The sequence below is a fragment of the Mirounga leonina genome, unplaced genomic scaffold (assembly GCF_011800145.1).
Source record: "Mirounga leonina isolate KUSES-001 unplaced genomic scaffold, KU_Mleo_1.0 Mir_91, whole genome shotgun sequence".
Classification (NCBI taxonomy): Eukaryota; Metazoa; Chordata; class Mammalia; order Carnivora; family Phocidae; genus Mirounga; species Mirounga leonina.
Window position 1 is genome coordinate 22,752,146 of NW_023270839.1, and position 21,909 is coordinate 22,774,054.

Consider the following 21,909-nt stretch of genomic DNA (forward strand, 5'->3'; position numbering starts at 1 on the left):
TTATTTTTTCAAAAAGTTAAATACTTTTTCCTTGTCAGGCTATATTAGTATACTGTCTAGTCTCTATTTATAGTACAAAAGGGTGAGAAATTCCATTTAAAATGTAATGAAGTGAATATAATCCCTATTTATTGATGCGAAAACTAAGGCTCTGAAAGATTAAATATCTGGCTCAAATCAGAAAGTTAAAAGGTAGTAGAGGTGGCATTCAACCCCAAAACTATTTAGTTTTGAAGGCCTCAGTTTGCTACAATACCATGCAGCACCCCTAGCCAAAAAAGGCAAAAACAAAACAAAACAAAACAAAGGTTTTGTTCAAATGGATAAATTTTATTTTTACCTTGAAAAGTAAAAATTTACTCATGAGGAATATCACATATCTTCCAGGCTACCAATTTAATGTCATATTAGAAAGCAAAAAATGTTTCCCTATTGGAATGGTATACATTTCTCTTTATATCACATACCCAAAAAGTTTAGCACAGACATCTAAAAGTGGAATGAGGAACAAAGTATTCTTTACTATCATTTTGATTTCTTTAGTTGTGGTTATTCTCATCAACTTGGTGGAGAAGTTTTACTTTCAATTCCTAAACCCCAAAATAGTAATATGGGATCATGGTGAGGTGAGTAAATATGGTCCTGGAATGTGTATAAGTCCCATTCTTTGACTTCCTCATATAAGGGAAGCAATTTCTACTACTAGTGAAAGGATGGCATGAAGATGGTAACCACAATGAGTTCTTATTTCTATTTCCCATTCCCTTTAAAATTTTATTTAGAAAAATATATTCCTTCCCTGCCCCTCAATGAAAACGGGCATGCTCATGACTTCTCTGTTCCCATTCAGATTAAAAACAAAGAAACCTAGTCAGTTTTAGTCATAAAAAGTCATAAATCAGAAATTCAATATCCACTCAATAACCAAAATTAATATCCAGTCCCACATAAGCATTACAATTCTGAACTTAGTGGCAGATCTCTAACTTAATCTACTTCAGGTTGGGGTAGAGGGTGGAGAAATGGGTGAAGGTGGTCAAAAGGTACAGACTTCTAGTTATAAGATAAATTAATTCTGGGGCTGAAATGCATAGTGTAGACACCATAGTTACCATACCAATTATATATTGTATATTTCAAAATTGCTAAGGGAATAGATATTAAAAGTTCTTATCACAAGAAAACAAAATTTGTAACTATGTAAGGTGATGGATGGTTAACTAAACAGTGTGATAATCATTTTGAAATATATAAATATATAAAGTCATTATGTTGTAAACCTTAAACTAATACAATATATTAGTATATTATATAGTATATTATATGAGTAATTAGTATACTTATATGAGTAAATATATCTCAATAAAACTAGGAAAAAAGATGATATGGTTCACTTAAAATTAAAAAGAATCACTGTAGTGTATCTGAAGTGTGTGTTGTGGAAATAAAGACAACACACACACACACACACACACACACACACCTACCTCTCATTTAACTTACTTCAGGCAGAAAGCCTGCTTGGGGAGGGTTGTGAGGTTCTTCTATTCTCTGCTTTCTTCATGCTCACATTCTCCATTTTCCTGCCTGGGCAAGGGTTGTGGTAGGTCAGTCTATAGGCCAGTTCTTAGGTGTTCAACGTGTTAGCAATCTGGGCCTGGCAGATGGCTTAAGTTAGTGAGTGGGCCTATCTAATGATGAAAGCTAGATCTTTCTCTTGTGGGTGCTTTTGTTGGCCCTTCAAAGGTTGCCTGCTTACCATTCTTTCCTACAGTTGCCATGATCAACTAGCAGTATCAGTCTCCCAGATGGTCTCCTGTAACCTCTAACTCAGCCCTTGAGCATCTAGCACCACACTCCCAGGCTTTTCCCTGAGGTCCCTGTGCCCCTCCAGAAGACCATACTGGTTAGGACCAAGAAGACTCTCTACTTACTCTCTCAACCAAAGGCCCAGACCTGCTCAGTGAAGAACAGTCCCACAACACTTGGAGTTTCAGGACCATCTCTGTACAGTAGCACTAAAGAGAGTCTATCCTCAAGGATGTTAGTCTGCCTTCTAAATTTCTAGGGACCTAATTAGATCCCAGTTGTAGTTCACTTTAGCTTCTTCAGGCTACTAGTAGTCAGCTACTACTCTTTGTTTTTGGACTGTGGGGAATATATCTCAAAACATTCTGAGTGATTTCCTTATCAAGGATATTATCTAAAACTTATAAATAAGGCAAAGAAGATTACCATGTGTCTTTTCAAATTAGTATCAGAGTACTGTCTGACTAACCTGTCCAGAGGTCATCTGTCACTCTAAGAAAAGATAACATTTTTGATTTACTGTTTACCAATAATTAAGTTTCAGCCTCTGGAAAGTTAGATATTAACTAAATTAAAGCAAAATTTTTTTTGATCAATAGAGATGCAAATGATTTTCTTGTAGAGAAAATGACTGATTTCTATGGTTATGATTTTTTTGTCCTATAGGACATTATACAATTTTCTATCTAACTTTGAAAACTTATCTGGCATTTGTTTTTTTACTGAATATATATGTATCATATATGTTTTATATATTTATATGTATATTATATATTATGTTACATATGTTCTTACATGTTACATATTATATATTTATATAATTTACTTTACTGAATATATATATACACACACATATTCAGTGTACTGATTATATATATATATATATATATATATATATATATATATATTTGTTTTGTCACCAAATTATTGACCCAGACTCACTGCTTATTTGTATGAGAGTTAACTTTTTGAAAATTGTATTTTGATATTCTTGAAGCTCCCTTTCTAAGCTTGAAATTAGAAGGTGTTGCCTTGCTTCTCATCCCTTGGAAGGAGGATGGTGAGATCTCAGCAAAGCAATAGCTCTTTGTAAAGAACTGTGTTCACCAATCTCTTTTGCAAAAGCCTCTCTTCACACTCCGGCCCCTTATTATATTCATGAAGTGGATGAAAGATTTGGGATTCTGGGAACAGATTTTGGATCATTCCGTTTGAAAACAGGCATATGGAAGGTTTGTCTCTCACTTATGTTTGACGCCATGATAAACTATCATATTGAAAATTCAGTCAACCTGAGACACAAAGTTACCCTCTAACATCTTGTTTTACTACTATCAAAATAAAAGAATAAACTGACTGAATGGATAAAGGCAAATGTGATTAATTTTGACTTTTGACTCATTTGTAGGAAACCAAGTTCTCACATTTGGAACACCTTTTTATTTACTAAATCCTTTTTGTTCTCAATGTGGATTCAGCTGGCAATATTCTTTGAACCTCACATTTTCAAAATATTTATGTCTAGAAACTTCTGAAAGAGGTCAGTATCAATTGGTCTGGCTTCCATCATCTGTGAAGCTGAGAATTCTTTGCTATTTATGTAGAGCAGATATAAGGCAGGTGCTGAGCAGGGGCATAGAGGACAGTGACCTCATCTCAAATATTGTCTTCTTATATATGTAACACGATCATTCTGTTTAAAGTGACTTTGAAGACCAATAGACTTCTTATGTAAAACCTATATTCAAAAATACTTTCCAAAATCATTTATAAATGATCAACTAGGGAATCATTTATCTGATTATGGTTATCACCCCTCACCTTGTTTTAATCTCAATTATGGAGATGTGCCTCTGTAACATAAAAGGTTGTGTGATATGTGTCTGTATATGACCTGAAAACTTGAGGACAAAATAAATGCAAGACATTTCATTTAACATAGCCTCTGAACACAGTGGAAGTATTTGCAGTTACTGACTAAATAGGATTGACGAGATCTTCCAGGTTGGGATTTTCTTTGCTCATTGCATTTCATTTTCATATGATTAAAACTTTGGAAAATGATGATGTCAGCATTGGTAAGCTCAGAGAGGTTGCAATCTTTAGTTAGAGGCATAAGATGATGTCACCTTAACAATTAGGAGATTTCCACAAAGTTTTAGATTTTGTAAAAAGCAAAATTATTTGTTCATTGCAAACATTAGGATCCGGAGTTGACTGATTATCATTATAGTGCTGTATTTTCTGGGAAAATACTAAATACAACATGGTCCCCCATTTTCCATCTTATATTGAGGCCCTGCAATCTTTGAAATGCTTGAAATGCAAGTTGTAAAATGCAAGTTTAAAAAAGAATTCATTGTGCCAGAATTGACAGAGGGCAGCAGAAAACTTACAAGCTGTACTCTAGTTGATTCAAAAAGTAATTAATTGCAGCTGCTGTTTTGCAGCAAGCTGGGGAAATGTCACCAAATACAGAAAACTCCAAAAAGAATGACAAGGCCTTCCTGTAATTTTCCCAGCCTAAACAGAAACGAGACAAATGCATTGTGACTGCTGTAGGTAATGAGACTTTGTAAGATTATTATAAATAGGGTGCATAATTAGCATTCTACAGTTCAGTAAGCATTTTGTGTTGTTTTTGTGAATCTGGAGTAGGCCCCAGTGGCCTGACAAAATATTCACTCTCTCTAAACCAGGCAAACATCTTGGCTTCTGACACTGCTTCCAAATACAGTGACTGTCAATTACTTGTGAAGATAAATCTAGAAAAGAATCAAAACATTAACTACAAGAAGAATTAACAGTGAGTTGGTGGCTACCGTGTGTCAGCAATGTGCTATTCAATCTACAAACTACACATTCCATGTATTATCTCATCTAATCTGCATAAGGCAGCTATTGCTATTCTCTTTCATAGATGAGAAACTTAGGTCTGAAGAGGTAAACTTAACCAATATTCATAGATGACGAACTATTTGAACCCAGGTCTATATAATCTGAAATCCTTAATTCTCTGAATTACACCATCTTACATTCCACAGATTCTGCAATATACGGAAATTTATATTATGGATTTTTTTCCTTGGAGCAGCTCTTTGGAGTGATGCTTCCTAGGCTTTTTAGTGAAAAATATTCCAGAAGAGCACGTGCATTCACTAGGGAGAGGCTGGTAAAGGCAGGCATTACAAAGTAAAAACAAAAACATGTTGAAATTGTTAATGGAGGAGTGTCAGGCACCATCCATCATTCTGTACTTGTATTTGTAAAAGTGAACTCATAAATACCCAAAAGTTTTCATTTATTTTTGGTAAGGATTAAAAACAGGAAGACTAAAAATAATATGACTATCTTTGATTTTAAAATGAAAACAAGGCATCATCAGCTTAGAAGAACCCAGCAAAAAGGAAGGAATACATATCTCTTTGTATCAAGAAAAAAAAAACACAAAAAACCTATACTTTAGCTCTCAAATGTCTCATGACCAGAGACATCTTGAAAACTATGGTATGAACTAAGGATCTGTGTAATCAGAGACTTGTGGGAAAGGAAATACAGGAAAAGAGAGTAAGCCAGGTTTCTGAGGAGCCCCTTACCATGTATTAGTTAGGATATGGTCTAAAATAATGCAACCCAAAGACCCAAGGCACAAGGGCTTAAGAATTACAGAAGCTTACTTTTCTTTCACATAATAGTTAAAAATAAGAAGTCTATAACCACTAGGGAAGCTCTGCCATCCTCAAGATATACCTTCATCTCGGGATGGTTGGCATCTGCATCTGCCATCAGATATGTATGTGCCAGTCAATGGCAAAGAGGAGAGGGCCAAGGAGAGAGCAGACTTGCCCGTTTATAAGTAAGACCCACAAGTGACACACATACCCACTGCTGCTTAGAACTCAGTCATCTGGCCACAAGGGCTCCTGAAAATTGGAATCTTTTGTTAATTGGCCATGTGCTCAGCTAAGACTCTGGAAGGAGATTATGAATATTGGTGTACAACTACCAATATCTGCCATACCCAGCCAGGGAAGGAAGAAATGTAGGTGGCTGAGCCCCAGGAAACATCATGGTCCAAAGGTTGACTTGAGGATTTCCTTCTGTATCCTCAAATTCTCTCCCCTTTTTCTGGATACCTCTTTGCCCGAACTGTCTCTGGTGGATTGTAAAGTAGAGGAAAGAAATATAGTTGTTAAGCATGCAAGGTGGGGTTTTGGTGCCGAAATCCTATCATTCAGCATTCCACCTTTCTCGGGTTGATAATATTAAAAAAAACAAAAACAAAACAAAAAACAATAGCTAAATGAAAAATAAAGGGCCAACATTATTTATTGTCAGACAAACATATTATACAAACAAAGGTAGGGGCTTTTCTAGATTTCATTTTTTTTTTCTTCAGGAAACATTAGCCTGAAAGCCAAAGTATACTGTCTTACACCTTTGTATTTTTGGGGTCTATGGAGTCAAATCTGAATCTCTTTAGCCTATAAGTCATATGGACAAGAATGAAAAGTATGTTTCACACATACCCCCTCCTCTCCCAATCTGAGCTGGAACTGAAAATGGAAAGAGGCTGGTGGACCATGTCCAATGTGTGGCTACCTCATGACTTCCAGACACAGAAGAGAGAACGCTGCATTTGGATGAAAGAACTGGAAGCAGGAGACTGCTAATGGTTGGGGGCCTTTTACGTTATGTTTACTACTTAGCTCTGACCAGTCACTTCAGCTTCTCCTCCTTTTGGGGAGGTAGTTAGCAATGGGCAGAGACAGAAAGGAGTGGCAAAGGCAGAATTTTCCTCCTCTTCAGGTTGAAGTATGAAAAAAAGAGAAAATAACACACTAGCTACTGCATAAGAAAGTACAACAAAACAAGCCATACATCCACTGGTTAATTGGTCCCCTTCTATTAAAGTGGAAATTCAAAGAGAACTGTTTAAAACCAAAAGACTTCAGGATGACATAAAAGAAGACCAGCTATGGTTCTATATGTAGGAAGAATCTAAAGGAAACAAGACACAAAGATGCAAATACACATCCATACATCTTCTGTTCTTGGACATAGGAGAAAACATGTTATATAAAACCTGGATATTAAGAACTTTTGGTCTGGGTGAGCTGCTTTTTCAATAGGATGAAGAACTCCCTGCTGTCAGTTATCAGAGTGGCCATGCTCCTGCATTTAAGAGAGGCTGTCACTCCAGCTTAGCATACATGACTTGACCTGCTGGTGTGTACCGCACCCTAAAGATTGTTTCTAGAGACCCTCACAGGAGCCTGAGTCTTTTCTTTATTTACATCTCGGTACTCAGATGGCTGCTTGCTGAAACTGAAGGGAAGCTAAACTAGGGCTTTTAACTAGGAAGGGGCTTGTGGTTCTTGATTAGTCTATGAATCCAAACCCTACATTTAGTGTGTGTGATTATAAGCCTCATTTTCCCATTGTTAAAATGGAAATACGAACAAATATTGAAATCATTGGGTTATTATGAAGATGAACTAGCATTATGAACACCAGGCATTTAACACCATGCCTAATGTGATGCAAGAATGCAATACATTATTAAAATTGTTGTTATGGATTTGATTTGCTATACAATATGGTAAGTTCTGGGGATAGAAAAACAATTAGCGTATGTTTTTGCTTCAACAGGTATACAACCTAATAGAAAGAGACAGGGCATTCTAAACAGACAGGGGAGTGGGGGGCTCGTCTGATTAAGGGACCCTGAACCAAGAAGCAGCAGAGTTTCAGAAGCCAGTAGCTTGGGTTTTGCCCATCAGCGGAAGTTGAGGGGGGCACCCAGCACACAGGGTAGGGGGGGATCCTTGTTTTTGTCTTCTCGACGCGTTCCTGTTTTGACAGTGCACAGGTCTCGGCCTGTCAGAAACAGAAAGGTCATTGACTGTATTCACAGTGTCAGGAATCTGATGATGCTGATGAAGATTACGGAAGAGATTCAGCCCCTGCAGCTAAGAAAATTCGGTCATCTCCCTGAGAAGCTAAAAATAAGAGGCGATCTGGAAAGAATTCACAGGAAGATAGTGAGGACTCTGAAGAAAGCGATGTGAAGACCAAGAAGGTTGATTGTCACTCAGCAGAGGACAGTGAAGATGAAAAAGAAAATCATAAAAATGGGTGCTGGCAACAGCAAGCAGCTTCTGAAGCAGTTTCCACTCAGAGAGAGATGCTCATGGAAGATGTGGGCAGTGAAGAACAAGAAGAGGATGAGGCACCCTTCGGCAGTGATGAAGATTTCCTAACGGAGGATGATGACGATAGTGACTATGACTGTGCAAAAGAAGAAAAACAAAAAGATGGTTAAGAAGTCCAACCCTGAGAGAAAAGAAAAGAAAATGCCCAAACCCAGGCTAAAGGCTACAGTGAGGCCAAACCCCGTGAAAGGCAAAGGGAAGGTGGGTCGCCCCAAGGCTTCAAAGGCATCAAAGGAAAAGACTCCTTCTCCCAAAGAAGGGGAGGAACCAGATAGCCCTCCAGGAAAGAAGCCTTCTGCAAGCCCTGCACGTGAGAAATCTGAGGATGAAATCCATACCCTAAAACAAGGTCAGGTAACATCATTCCCTGCCCTGCACCCAAGGTATGTTTTTTTTTTTTTCTTAATTTTCAGTTGTTATCTCAACGAGACCAGGAGCCAGTGATCCTTTTATCCTGCTACAGTCTTTCAAAAACAAAAAAAAAAAAAAAAAAAAAAAAAAGGCAAGGGCCACCGAAACTTAAATCACTCTTGATTTCCTATTTTATTCTCTCATGGTTCATGTTTTTAAGTACACATGTATCTATTTTTTCTTGGATAAAATTTTACCAAGGCTATAAAAAAAAAAGAAAAAGAGAAAAAGAACCCTAGAATTTAAGTGGCAAGATTTATACACTAGAGTAGATTTCTTCTTAACTGACCATGTTTAGGTTTTAAGCAAATAAAGTATCAATGTGAAACTCAAAAAAGAGAGAGAGAGAGAGATGAAAGAAATTTGCACAATAGAGTAATACTTGTTCTGTAATAGATGTAATCAAAGAGTATGTTTTACAAAGGGGACACATGGTTTGCCTAACTTAATTCAAAAGGAAAAAAGAAAATTTTGAAAATCTCTTTTACTCTCTAAATCCCCATGCATTAAGGAGAGTCCCATCTGCAATTTCACCCATTTCAGGAAATTGAGTACCGCCAATTTAGGTTGTCTTCCTTGATCCCCACAGCTGCAAACTACATCTCTTGCTTCACATCTTTATGTTCAAAATCTATCTCCATTCCACTTAGCTTGTGAAGTGTGAATGGCATTTTCATGTGTAGTGTTTATAAACATCTAGAAATAATGTACATCAAGCAGCTAGTACGTGTTCAATACATTTCCTGATTCACTAAAAAGGACTTAGTCAAACTAATAGGATCTCTGAATGACAAAGAAATGTTTCCACCTGGAATGGCCTTTCATGGTTAGAAATGTTTGTGTCCCAACAAATGCCCCTCCTGCTTTTCAGTTAAAAGGATGGAGGGTCCACCTGGGGACTGAGAAAGCAGAGTGAGAGCTAGGTTAGGGGCCTTAGAAAGAGAGTGTAGGAATCAGGGAACTTTCTGGTTCACCAGTCTAAAAAGACAATTACTGAAAAGAATTTGGTTGTCATGCCAAGGATCCTTCCCTTTTTAATAAATATCTGATGAAACCTCTTGACTTTTAACTTGCTGATACAATTAATGGGAGAAAAAATTTGTGGAGATAGGGCACAGAATAACTTGACAATTGCACTGAATTTATACCTGCATACAATGAACGAATGACTTATATCACAGGAATCAGTGTGGGTAGGTATATGACCTGGTATATAAGAATTTGCCAAATGCTTGAAAGCAAGAATGAGAAATTGATAGCTTCCTGGTAGTTCCCAGGACATGAATACTTGCAATAGCTTTGGACTTTCATGCTATGTTGTCTACACTTAGCATATGTTCAAGTATTTTACCAGCTATGGATGCTTCTCTAATTTCTGATCACTCCTGGGACTGGCTTCCCAAGCCAGATCACTTTTATTGCTCTAAGAAACACGTGCTGAGGTTCACAGGCATTCCTATTTCCTCTGACATTTATGTTTCCTCCAGTGTCCCTTTCCCACGTCTCCTGAAATAGGACGTGTTCAGTGATATGAAATGTGTTGTCTGACAATGTGATCGATAGAGCAGAAACCGACCTCAAGATACCCTGGGACCTATGTCTCATATTCATAAAAGGAGTTATTACTTTGGGTGCTGCTAGGCTGTTGAGTCTCTCCATTTTTATTAATTGCATTTCTCAGCTGCACTGGATAGAAAAGAGTTGCTGCTTTATGAGTTTTCTCATTTCCCCAATCCTGCAATGTTTTGGACTCTGAATGGGGCAAAAAAAGTAATTCACAAAAGTAACAGTTGTTGTTTGTCTCATACAATTAAATTCCTAGAATTGACTCCAGAGGTGATGCTTTGAGGGGAAGCAGTGTATATTGGTCATAAATGTCTTTGCCATTTGTTGAAATTGGAGTTCGATTTGGAGATGAAATCTGATAAGTAAACAGAAAGTGGGACTGGAGTTAGGACACACAGGTTATTGACTGAGTACTCCTGCTGACTGTCTGGGAAGCTTTAGCTAGATCATGCTTTTCTGTGCTACAGTTTCTTCATGTGCAAATGTTAATAGCTGTGCCTATTCTTCTGGAAGATGAAGAATTTTTATTTGTAATTATATGTATGTAGTAAGGTAAAATTGATATAAAAACTCTAAATTATAGCCAAGGTATGCAATCTGCACAGTCACACAGTGCCCTATGCTTGCTTTAATGGTCAACTGTCACTGCCTTGAAAGTTTTAATAATTTTGAGCAAGGGGCCCCAAATTTTCCTCTTACACTTGACTCCACAAATTATGTAGCCAGTCCTGATTATGGAATATTCAATTGTAAGTAAGAAAACTTGATAGATACAGATTTCTATACTATAAACTATAAATTATTTTTTTCAGTGATGTAAATTAATATTTCATCCAATATTTTCAAGGAGAACTTGTTTTTTAGTTCTTACTTCATAAAAGTACTCAATATTAACTGATTTATTATAATACTGACAGGAGTAATTTCTGCTTGATTTTATAGGATACAGCCGTCATTATCTGATGGGAAAAATTAGTACAATCCCCTGGGAGAAATGAACTTAAAAATTTTGAAAAATTCTCTCTGGGCCAGTGTCATTTTTTTCCTGTCTTTAGTACTTTTGAAAAGACTGTAATTTTTGCATAGAAACTGTCCTCTATCATCTAAAGTCCTTGTGGCCGAATCGGGGAATCCTAGACACAAGTCAACCTAGCAACACCTAGCAACACCTAGCAGAGTGGCAGCCACTCTGTGTCTGTCATTATAAGCTGTAATTAATATTTTTTTCCTGAAAATACCTTGCTGAGTATGATGAATCAATGACATTAACAGCATATATGTGGGGAGGAGGCATGCTATGACTAGCCAGTTTAGTTATTAGATACATTAGAGCTATTACATTACTTTTGTCCTTATGCCTTTTTTTAGCCCTGGCATACAGAACTAATAATTTAGAAGCTGCTTTTCAGGAAATGAGAATTTTTGCCATTTATTTATTTACTTCCTTATTTTTACAGGGGGAAGGAAGAGCGTGAGGTTGTTATTTGTTCAAGTCCATATGCATATAATCCATAGATGAACCACTCACAAACCGTGCCCTCCTGCACTTCCAGTTTTGAGCTATCAGCCCTTCACTTATTTAATCGGCCAATTACAAGATTCATGATTTCAGATGGTGTATAGAAGAAACCCCATCTTTCATATTATATGTGTGTTGTCATTATATTCCTTTTGTCAAATACAAAAACATACGTTTGTTTCAGGGAGCTTATAGTTTTGTTTGGAATATAAGCATTGCAAAGAGATGATGTAAAAACTGTTTTGAGTGCTATGACATTAAAAATATAGGAGGGCCACCTAATTTAGACTAGAAAGGTAAAGGAAAAAAAAAAAACTTAAGCTGATACCTAGATGACATTAGTATCTAGCTTGAAGCTACAGTTTGACCTTAAATTTAGCTTGGAAGCAGAAAGTATGAACAAAAAAATAGGGAGGTGGAGTGTGTATGATGAAAGGTATAGTCTGGTCAAATATCAGAAAAATGAAGTAACTGAAGTTGACTAACATTTAAAGAAAAAATAACAAACAGTTGTTAATGGGAGATGACCTGGATTCAAGATCAGTGGAATCTGAACATGAAAAGTCAAGTTTAGAGTATCAGGTGCTTTTGGAGAATATTTTCTTCTCTTTAAGAAATGGTACATGCAAACTCTAAGGACATGGATTCTGTATTGTTTGCTGTCATATCACAAGGTTTATAGACAATCTTCTCAGTAATCAGCCCCCTATATCTTGTGTTGAGTAACAGAATGAATTGTCTAGCTAGCATGTAAGCAAAGAAGTTGAAAGTAACCAGCCATATTTGTCCAAGTGAGACCAAACTGAAGACTGTAACTAAGTGGTACACCTATAAACCGTCTTCTTGGACAGATGCCTTACACTTTAGTAAGAAACTTTTTATACATAAATAAGGATTATGCTTATTCTATCTAGACAGAAAGAGAAGGGGTACATACTGGTTTATTAATGGAGGGAAAATTCTATTAGAGCTCTTACTCTACTTTTTTAGAGAAGTTTTAAGTGATGTTTCAGAGTCTAAAATATCATTTTTAAATCTTTCTGTATGTCATTGTTCTGGTATTTTATCATCTCCATTGGCAGAGTTTGTGAGGGTCTTAAGGGACCAAGGACTTCTTCCCAATGACAATCTAGAAACATTTGTCCTTTGAATAATGAAAGTAATGAAAACTAGTGGTAAATCGACATCATCCAGAATTTTCAACTAGGTCAATTGAAGGACACATAACCGAGTCTAGGAAATAATAAATTCTCTTATAATTGATTTTTTGGTAAAATCTGAACTGTTGATAAATTTGCCATATATTTCTATTCGCTTTTCTCATATTTGAGTTTTTAAAAAACTCTAATTCTAAACCCTGAAAAAGTGCATTTATGAATGTGATTTTAACTATAGAGAAACTAACTATACCAAGGAGAAGCTATTTATTTAGTTGATGACAGAATGTTAATATAAACCAGTGACATGCATCATGTGAGAAACTATTACAATTAGATCAATTAAAGGCAATACCTTGAAGGAATAATAGAATTCAAATGAAAATATTTTTAATAAAAACATTATAAAAGAAGCTCAATGTAATTAGTTTTTAAAATATTTTGAACATTGATTTTTTTTAAATTAAGGTATTTATATATCATGAGAAAAAAGACTAGTTAGTGGTTGATTCCTTAGGCAGAATAAAATCTATTGTTATAGAGAATAATTTTTTAAATCTAATGAAGAAATGTAAGCTCAAATCCCTTATATTAAGGTGATTAAATGAATCATGTTTCATATATTTGATCAAACAATACTGCCAGGGGAATAAAGTTAGTAAAGCAAGAATCAATTATTTTGATTCCTGGGCATCCTGTTGTGCTTATTCATGAATTAATATTCTATGGCCTCAGATTCTTCTGCTAACTACAGTCTCATAAAAGTTTGCAGTTTGTCATAATGGGGCTGAAGACATGGCATATGGGTCATTTTCAGAACCACTCAGGAAAGTAAGTTTCTCAGATAGTGGACCAATATTTTATTTTCCTTATGTGTACACCGCATTTAGCAGGAATGAAGAAAGGCAGCAAAAAACTAATAAATAAAAGGAGTGTTTACTATTCTAGTTTTCTCTTTCCAATTTTTATTATGCCCGTCTCCAAGACAAACAACCCCTTGCCGCAAAAACAACAATAATAACAAAAAACCTGAGATACTATCAAGTGGTGAGAGATCTATTTAATCAGAGTTCCCTTTGCAGGAAAAAACAAAAATTTCAAAGTGGGTTCTGTGCTGGAATGTCTGTTGAACTTTGGTACAACAGTAAGGTCCTGTGTTTGGTCAATAGGACTTGGGTGTCTCAGTACCAGGTGGCTCCATGCTGTGTGTATGGAGTCCCCATGGTCCCTGATGACCATACTATAATAAAATCAAGAGTTCCTGTTCAGAGATTTGAGAAAAGTCTGATGTATGTCATTATTCTTAGTTTGGATATGACTAGCTCAATATTGGGGTCCTTAAAGAACATGAATTCTAAGGTCTGTTAGTTATTTAACAGTTTGTACCTCCCCTCCTAGTCCATAAAGCCTTCACAATAATGTCTGTTTGGAGTTTAAATTCTTGCTTTGTGTTTCTTTTTGTAATGACACTCCTTTTACGCTTGGCTAAATTTGACCTATTTTGCCTTTTTCTAAATTAATTTTCATATCCATCTATAGTATGCAGATCATTTTTACCCATTTAAGGATTTCTGGGAAAAAAAAAAAAAACACCCGTAATAAAGATGGCTAAAAGTTCTTTGCTACTCCTCTAAGTAAGGTATGAAGTCATCCCTCCTTGCCTTAAACTGGCACTGGCTTTATGAACATATTAACCAATGGAATACAACACAAGTTACTTTCGGCAATTCTGAGGCTATATCGTTAGTCGTGCAGCTTCTGCCTGGATGTCTTAATACATTCCCTTTGGACCCCTGAGACTAAATAAGAAGAGGTCCCAGTTGAGCTCAGACTGCCAGTCCTCCCATCAAGGTACCAACTATGTGAGTAACCATCTTGGATTCTTAGTCTAAGATAAATGCTGGATCTCCTAGGCTAAAAGAAAAAAAGAGAATAAAAGCAACAGGGTGACCCTATAAAAGACTGGAGATTCAGTTGGAGACTCATAAAAAAAAAATAGGAGTTCAGAAAACAGTCTTACCATGACAAAACAAAATAATTCAGCAGTAGAAAGAGAGGACTACACTACGAGTAGGGAAACTATGATAGGGAAAGCAGATATGAAAACTGATGAATAAGAGTATTGGTTACTGAAAAGTCAAAAGGAGAATTGAAGGTAGCCACAAATAGGAAGGAGTCCCAAGAGCAGCATATATATTCTCCCCAAATTCTTGACTGACCCCTAAACTCTAGCATTCAATAATCACAGAGAAAACTACTGACTGGATAAGTCAGTTATCCTTGAAGAGTTTTCTTAAGAAGCCTACCCAATGACTATTGCTTATATTTCATTCGTCACCTTAAGTTATAATGAGGCTAAAAATACAGTCTTTGTTCTTTTTTTTCCATTGCAGATTACTGTCAGCGAAGTAAAATAGAATTTCTGTCTATGAAGGAGAAGGGAATTCTAGTTACCTGCCTGGAATTGGGTAAGTAACTATAAAATTATTTCCCCCCAAAAGATAAATACATTCCAAAGATAGGAATGCTGAAATAGATTTATGAGTTGTGACCACAACCTAATCTTTACCCCCTCATTTTTTCTCTGTAGAAGACCCAGATGATACTGTTTTCACCAAGATGTTGAAAAATATTTGGTGAAAGGGGCAAGAACATCTTTGGCAAGAAACAAAGTGGCTGTTCTCTTTGCTAAGAGATTCTGTTAAGAGATGATGAAATTGGTATAGCTTACTGGGTTTCTACCTTGATTATAAGAATGATCTCACCATAGAGATTTTTGGCCATGACTAATTGGTTATGAGGCCTTTTAGACTGAAATACTTGGACAGGCCATTAAAAAATTTACTTAATATATATTTCTGAATAGCCCCAGAACTGCTGAATAGATATCTAACTATAGCCACAATGATAGAAAATCTCCACTTGAGTCAGTTCATAAAATCTTCTCTGAATGTATTACTTCTGTCAGTTCTACTTTTATTTGACCCTTATTCATACTGCTTCTTAAACTTTTGTATTATTAACTCATATTAGCGCTTGCCTTTGTATGAATGTTTTATCTCCCAAACTAATTTGTAGTTTTCTTTAAGTAGGAGCTGTGTTTTATGCTTCTTTTTTATGTTAACTTTTATGTATTCATAATTATTTTCTAGCATATGCATTAACCCACAGAAAGAAGAGTAGGCCCTTGGGCAATATATTTAACCCTCTCAGATACCATGGTTTACTAGGGTACTGATTCCCTAATTGGAAATGTTGTAGTTTCAGGTTAGTTGGGGTTTCCAGGCTGTCACAGTCTGCTCTGGTGGTGCTATTATTAGGAGCTCATCCACATAGCTTCTGAATCTCTTTGTTCATTTTTGGACAATTTTTGAACATAAATTCATGCCCTCATTTGTTCCACAAGTGGGCACTTCATAAAGGCAACTCTTTGTGTCCTAAAGCCCTTCCCCGTATCTTGTCTGTTTTCATGCTCTCAGAAGGTGAGAAGAGAGCCACCTTGGGAGCTTCCATATCTGGGGCAAACACCTCTTCTGGGTGTGGGCAGAGAGACAAGCCACGTTGGATTTTCTCAAAAAAAGTGAAAGAGGTGAAAAAGGTCCTGAAAAATAGAACTCTTGAAGTTCTGTGCCTTCTTGTGTTATCTAGATTCAGAGACCTTGCCAGAGTTGGACCCAGTGGTGTGAAAGTGCTCTTTGTTGGAAAAGTATGGGCAGAAAAATATAGTTATTACACTTATTTCCTAAAGTGCCTACCTCAACAATGTACATGTTATCCATCTGTAATTAGTTTATTAAATTGACTGGATGCAATGTCTAGACAGGATATAGCTATTAATTTTTGCTAATGCTGCCTTCAGTCAGAAATCCTTTCCCTATCCCTTGGACATTTATCTTGAGAAGATAATGGTTTCTGTTTTTCTATTTTCTTCTGGACATTCAGGTATTTTCTAAATATAATTCTATGTTTATATAATGTGAAAAACAACTGCATGCATTTTAATCTCTCCATACATCCTTCAATAACACATACTAATCAATAAAGAGAGAATACAAAAACCTCCCATTACTCTTGCTTATAGTATAATAGAAGACAGCAAATACTACTTATTTCAATTTATATAAAAATGGGGAAATAAATATCTGAAACCAGTAGAGTCATCTGCAAAGCCCACAAAAGAATGAAGATTCAATTAGAGACTGAAAAAAAAAAAATAGAGTTCAGAAGGCAGCCCAACTATGACAAGACAAGATAATGCAGCAGCAGAAAGAGATTATACCCTGAGTAGGGGAACAGGGAGTTGGGAGAAGAGGTTTGAGATGTGATGAATAAGACTAGTAGGTACTGATGAGTCAAAAAAGAAGAGAATTGAAAGTAACTACAAAAAGAGGAGGGTCCTAAAATCAGCACATAAATTCTCCCTAAATCCTTGGATCATACCTGAACTCTTCATGAACCAGAAAAGACTCCAATTAGCCCAAGGTAAAAATTGCTAGAAAATGGAAATACCTGATCTGAGATTTCAGCAGCTACAAATGAAAGAAGACAGAATGTGAAGTTCAAGCTTTGTCAAGTAGAAGGGCTTGGTAAATAACTTGGATTTTCATGACTTAGAAGTCAATATTATTTCTAAAGACTAAGGGATTTGCCTTAGGTTTAAGGGCAAAATTTAAAAAATGACACATCCTAACAAAGACTGAGATGAGGATTCCAGAAAGTTGAGGTTCTCTGCTGGTTATTTATCTGATTAGTAAACAACAATAAATTACACAGACAAAACCCCCCAGCATAATCCAGAGTCCCTACCAAATAGCATCCCTGATGCACAGGATAACATTTGAAAAAGTACTAAATAGGTGAAGAGACAGAAAATTTGATTGATAGTTAAGAGGAAAATCTATCAACAGAAATAGTACCACAGACAACATAGATGTTGAAATTAGCAATGGCTCTAAAATATCAGGATACATTTGACAGCGTTTACAGGAAAATATATGTACCTGATGGAATGATGAAAACTTTAAGATGCAAATGGAAATCATAGAAATAAAAAACAAAATATCTGAAATTAAAAAGAAAATCATTAGAGGAGATTAACAGAATAGCATAGTCCCAGTAATCTCCAAACCAAAATCATTCTAATATATATGTAATTGTAGTTTCAGAAAGAAAGAAGATAGAGGAAGAGGCTGAAAAGATAATTTAAAAAAATAATGTGTAAAGGAAGAGCAAGATGGCAGAGGAATAGGAGACTTAAATTTCGTCTGGTCCCAGGAATTCAGCTAAATATTTATCAAAACATTCTGAACACCTACAAACTCCACAGGAGATCAAAGAAAAGAATAGCAGCAATTCTATGAACAGAAAAGCGACCACTTTCTGGAAGATTTCGGATCTCTTCTGATTTGTTTAGTGTATATTTTTCTGGGGTTGTTGTTACCCTTTTAGCATTTTGTTCTCTCATTCATCTATTCTTCTCTGGACAGAATGACAAAACAGAAAAACTTACCTCAAAAAAAAAAAAGAACAAGAGGCAGTACCGACTGCCAGAGACGTAATCAATATGGACATTAGTAAGATGTCGGAACTAGAGTTCAGAATGATGATTATAAAATTACTAGCTGGGCTTGAAAAAGCATAGAAGATACTAGAGAATCCCTTTCTGGAGAAACAAAAGAACTAAAATCTAACCAAGTCAAAATCAAAAAGGCTATTAATGAGGTGCAATAAAAAATGGAGGCTCTAACTGCTAGGATAAATGAGACAAAAGAGATAATTAGTTAAAATTCTAAAATTATGGTTAGACAAAATCATAGAGAATAAAGAAGCTGAGAAAAAGAGAGATAAACAACTACTGGATCACGAGGGCAGAATTCAAGACATAAGTGATACCACAGACGAAACAATATTAGAATAATTGGGATCCCAGAAGAAGAAGAAAGAGAGAGAGGGGCAGAAGGTATATTGGAGCAAATTATAGCAGAGAACTTCCCTAATATGGGGAAGGAAACAGGCATCAAAATCCAGAAGGCACAGAGAACCCTCCTCAAAAATCAATAAAAATAGGTCAATACCCCGTCATCTAATAGTAAAACTTATGAGTCTCATAGACAAAGAGAAAATCCCAAAGCAGCTCGGGACAAGAGGTCTGTAACCTACAATGGTAGAAACATTAGATTGGCAGCAGACCTATCCACAGAGACCTGGCAGGACAGAAAGGACTGGCATGATATATTCATGGTGCAAAATGAGAAAAATATGCAGGCAAGAATACATTATTCAGCAAGGCTGTCATTGAAAATAGAAGGAGAAACAAAAAGCTTCCATGACAAACAAAAACTAAAAGAATTTGTGAATACCAAACCACCCTACAAGAAATATTGAAAGGAGTCCTCTAAGCAAAGAGAGCCTAAAAGCAACATAGACCAGAAAGGAACACAGACAATATACACTAACAGTCACCTTACAGGCAATACAGTGGCATTAAATTCATATCCTTCAATAGTTACTCTGAATGTAAATGGGCTAAATGGCCCAATCAAAAGACACAGGCTATCAGATTGGATTAAAAAACAAGACCCATCAATATGCTGTCTGCAAGAGACTCATTTTAGACCCAAAGACACCTTCAGATTGAAAGTGAGGGGGTGGAAAACCATTTACCATGCTAATGGACATCAAAAGAAAGCTGTGGTGGCAATCTTTATAACAGACAAATTATATTTAAACCAAAGACTATAATAAGAGATGAGGAAGGACACTATATCATACTTAAAGGGTCTATCCAACAAGAAGATCTAATATTTTTAAATATCTATGCCCCTAGTCAATTATAGAAGCCAATTAATAACAAAATCAAAGAAACACATTGACAATAATACAATAATAGTAGGGGACTTTAACACCCCCCCTCACTGAAATGGACAAATCATCTAAGCAAAAGATGAACAAGGAAATAAAGGCTTTAAATGACACACTGGGCAAGATGGACTTCACAGATATATCCTAAAGCAGCAGAATACACATTCTTCTCAAGTGCACACGGAACATTCTCCAGAATAGATCATATCCTGGGTCACATACCAGGTCTCAACCAGTACCAAAAGACTGGGATCATTCCCTGCATATTTTTGGACCACAATGCTTTGAAACTAGGAACAAGAGGAAAGTTGGAAAGAACTCAAATACATGGAGGCTAAAGAGCATCCTACTAAAAACTGAATGGGTCAACCAGGAAATTAAAGAAGAATTAAAAAAATTCATGGAAACCAATGAAAATGAAAACACAACTGTTCAAAATCTTTGGGAGGCAGCAAAGGCAGTCCTAAGAGGAAAGTATATAGCAATACCAGGCTTTCTCAAGAAACAAGAAAGGTCTCAAATACACAACCTAACCCTACACCTAAAGGAGCTGGAGAAAGAACAGCAAATAAAGCCTAAAGCCAGCAGGAGGAGAGAAATAATAAAGATCAGAGCAGAAATCAATGAAATAGAAACCAAAAGAACAGTAGAACAGATCAATGAAACTAGGAGCTGGTTCTTTGAAAGAATTAATAAGATTGATAAACCCCTGTCCAGACTTATCAAAAAGAAAAATGACCCAAATAAATAAAATCATGAATGAAAGAGGAGGGATCACAACCAACACCAAAGAAATACAATTATAAGAACATATTATGAGCAACTCTATGCTAGCAAATTAGACAATCTGTAAGAAATGGACACATTCCTAGAGAAGTATAAACTACCAAAACGGAACCAGGAAGAAATAGAAAACCTGAACAGACCTATAACCACTAAGGAAATTGAAGCAGTCATCAAAAATCTCCCAACAAACAAAAGCCCAGGGCCAGATGGCTTCCCAGGGGAATTCTACCAAACATTTCAAGAAGAATTAATACCTATTCTTCTGAGACTGTTCCAAAAAATAGAAATGGAAGGAAAACTTCCAAACTCATTTTATGAGGCCACCATTACCTTGATCCCCAAACCAGACAAGGACCCCATCAAAAAGGAGAATTATAGACCAATATCCTTGTTGAACATGGATGCAAAAATTCTCACCAAAATATTAGCCAATAGGATTCAACAGTACATTAAAAGATTATTCACCATGACCAAGTGGGATTTATTCCTGGGCTGCAAGTTTGGTTCAGCATCCGGAAATGAATCAATGTGATACACTACATTAATAAAAGAAAGAACAAGAACCATATGATCCTCTCAATAGATGCAGAAAAAGCATTTGACAAAGTATAGCATCCTTTCTTGATCAAAACTCTTCAGAATATAGTGATAGAGGGTACATACCTCAATATCATAAAAGCCACCTAAGAAAAGCCCACAGTGAATATCATTCTCAATGGGGAAAAACTGAGAGCTTTCCCCCTACCATCAGGAACATGGCAGGGATGTCCACTCTCACCACTGCTATTCAACCCATAGTATTAGAAGTCCTAGCCACAGCAATCAGACAACAAAAAGAAATAAAAGGCATCCAAATCGGCAAAGAAGAAGTCAAACTCTTACTCTTTGCAGATGATATGATACTTTATGTGGAAAACCCAAGACTCTACCCCAAAACTGCTAGAACTCATACAGGAATTCAGTGATGTGGCAGGATATAAAATCAATGAACCAAAATCAGTTGCATTTCTATACACCAACAACAAGACAGAAGAAAGAGAAATTAAGGAGTCGATTTCATTTACAATTGCACCCAAAACCATAAGATACCTAGGGATAAATCTAACCAAAGAGGCAAAGAATCTGTACTCAGAAAACTATAAAATACTCATGAAAGAAATTGAGGAAGACACAAAGAAATGGAAAAATGTTCCATGCTCATAGACTGGAAGAACAAATATTGTGAAAATGTCTATGCTACTTAGAGCAATGTACACATTTAACTCAATCCCTATCAAAATACCATCAACTTTTTTCAAAGAAACGGAACAAATAATCCTAAAATTTGTATGGAACCAGAAAAGACCCCGCATAGCCAGAGGAATGTTGAAAAAGAAAAGCAAAGCCGGCGGCATCACAATTCCGGACTTCCAGCTCTCTTACAAAGCTGTCATCATCAAGACAGCATGGTACTGGCACAAAAACAGACACATAGATCAGTGGAATGGAATAGAGAGCCCAGAAATGGACCCTCAACTCTATGGTCAACTCATCTTTGACAAAGCAGGAAAGAATGTCCAGTGGAAAAAAGACAGTTTCTTCAACA

At 36.2% G+C, this 21,909-nt stretch overlaps 1 pseudogene; it reads left to right on the forward strand.

Annotated features, from left to right (window-relative positions):
• The window catches only part of LOC118003560, a 28,971-nt pseudogene extending 12,608 nt beyond the window's left edge, over positions 1 to 16,363 (forward strand).
• The last annotated feature ends 5,546 nt before the right edge of the window (positions 16,364 to 21,909 follow it).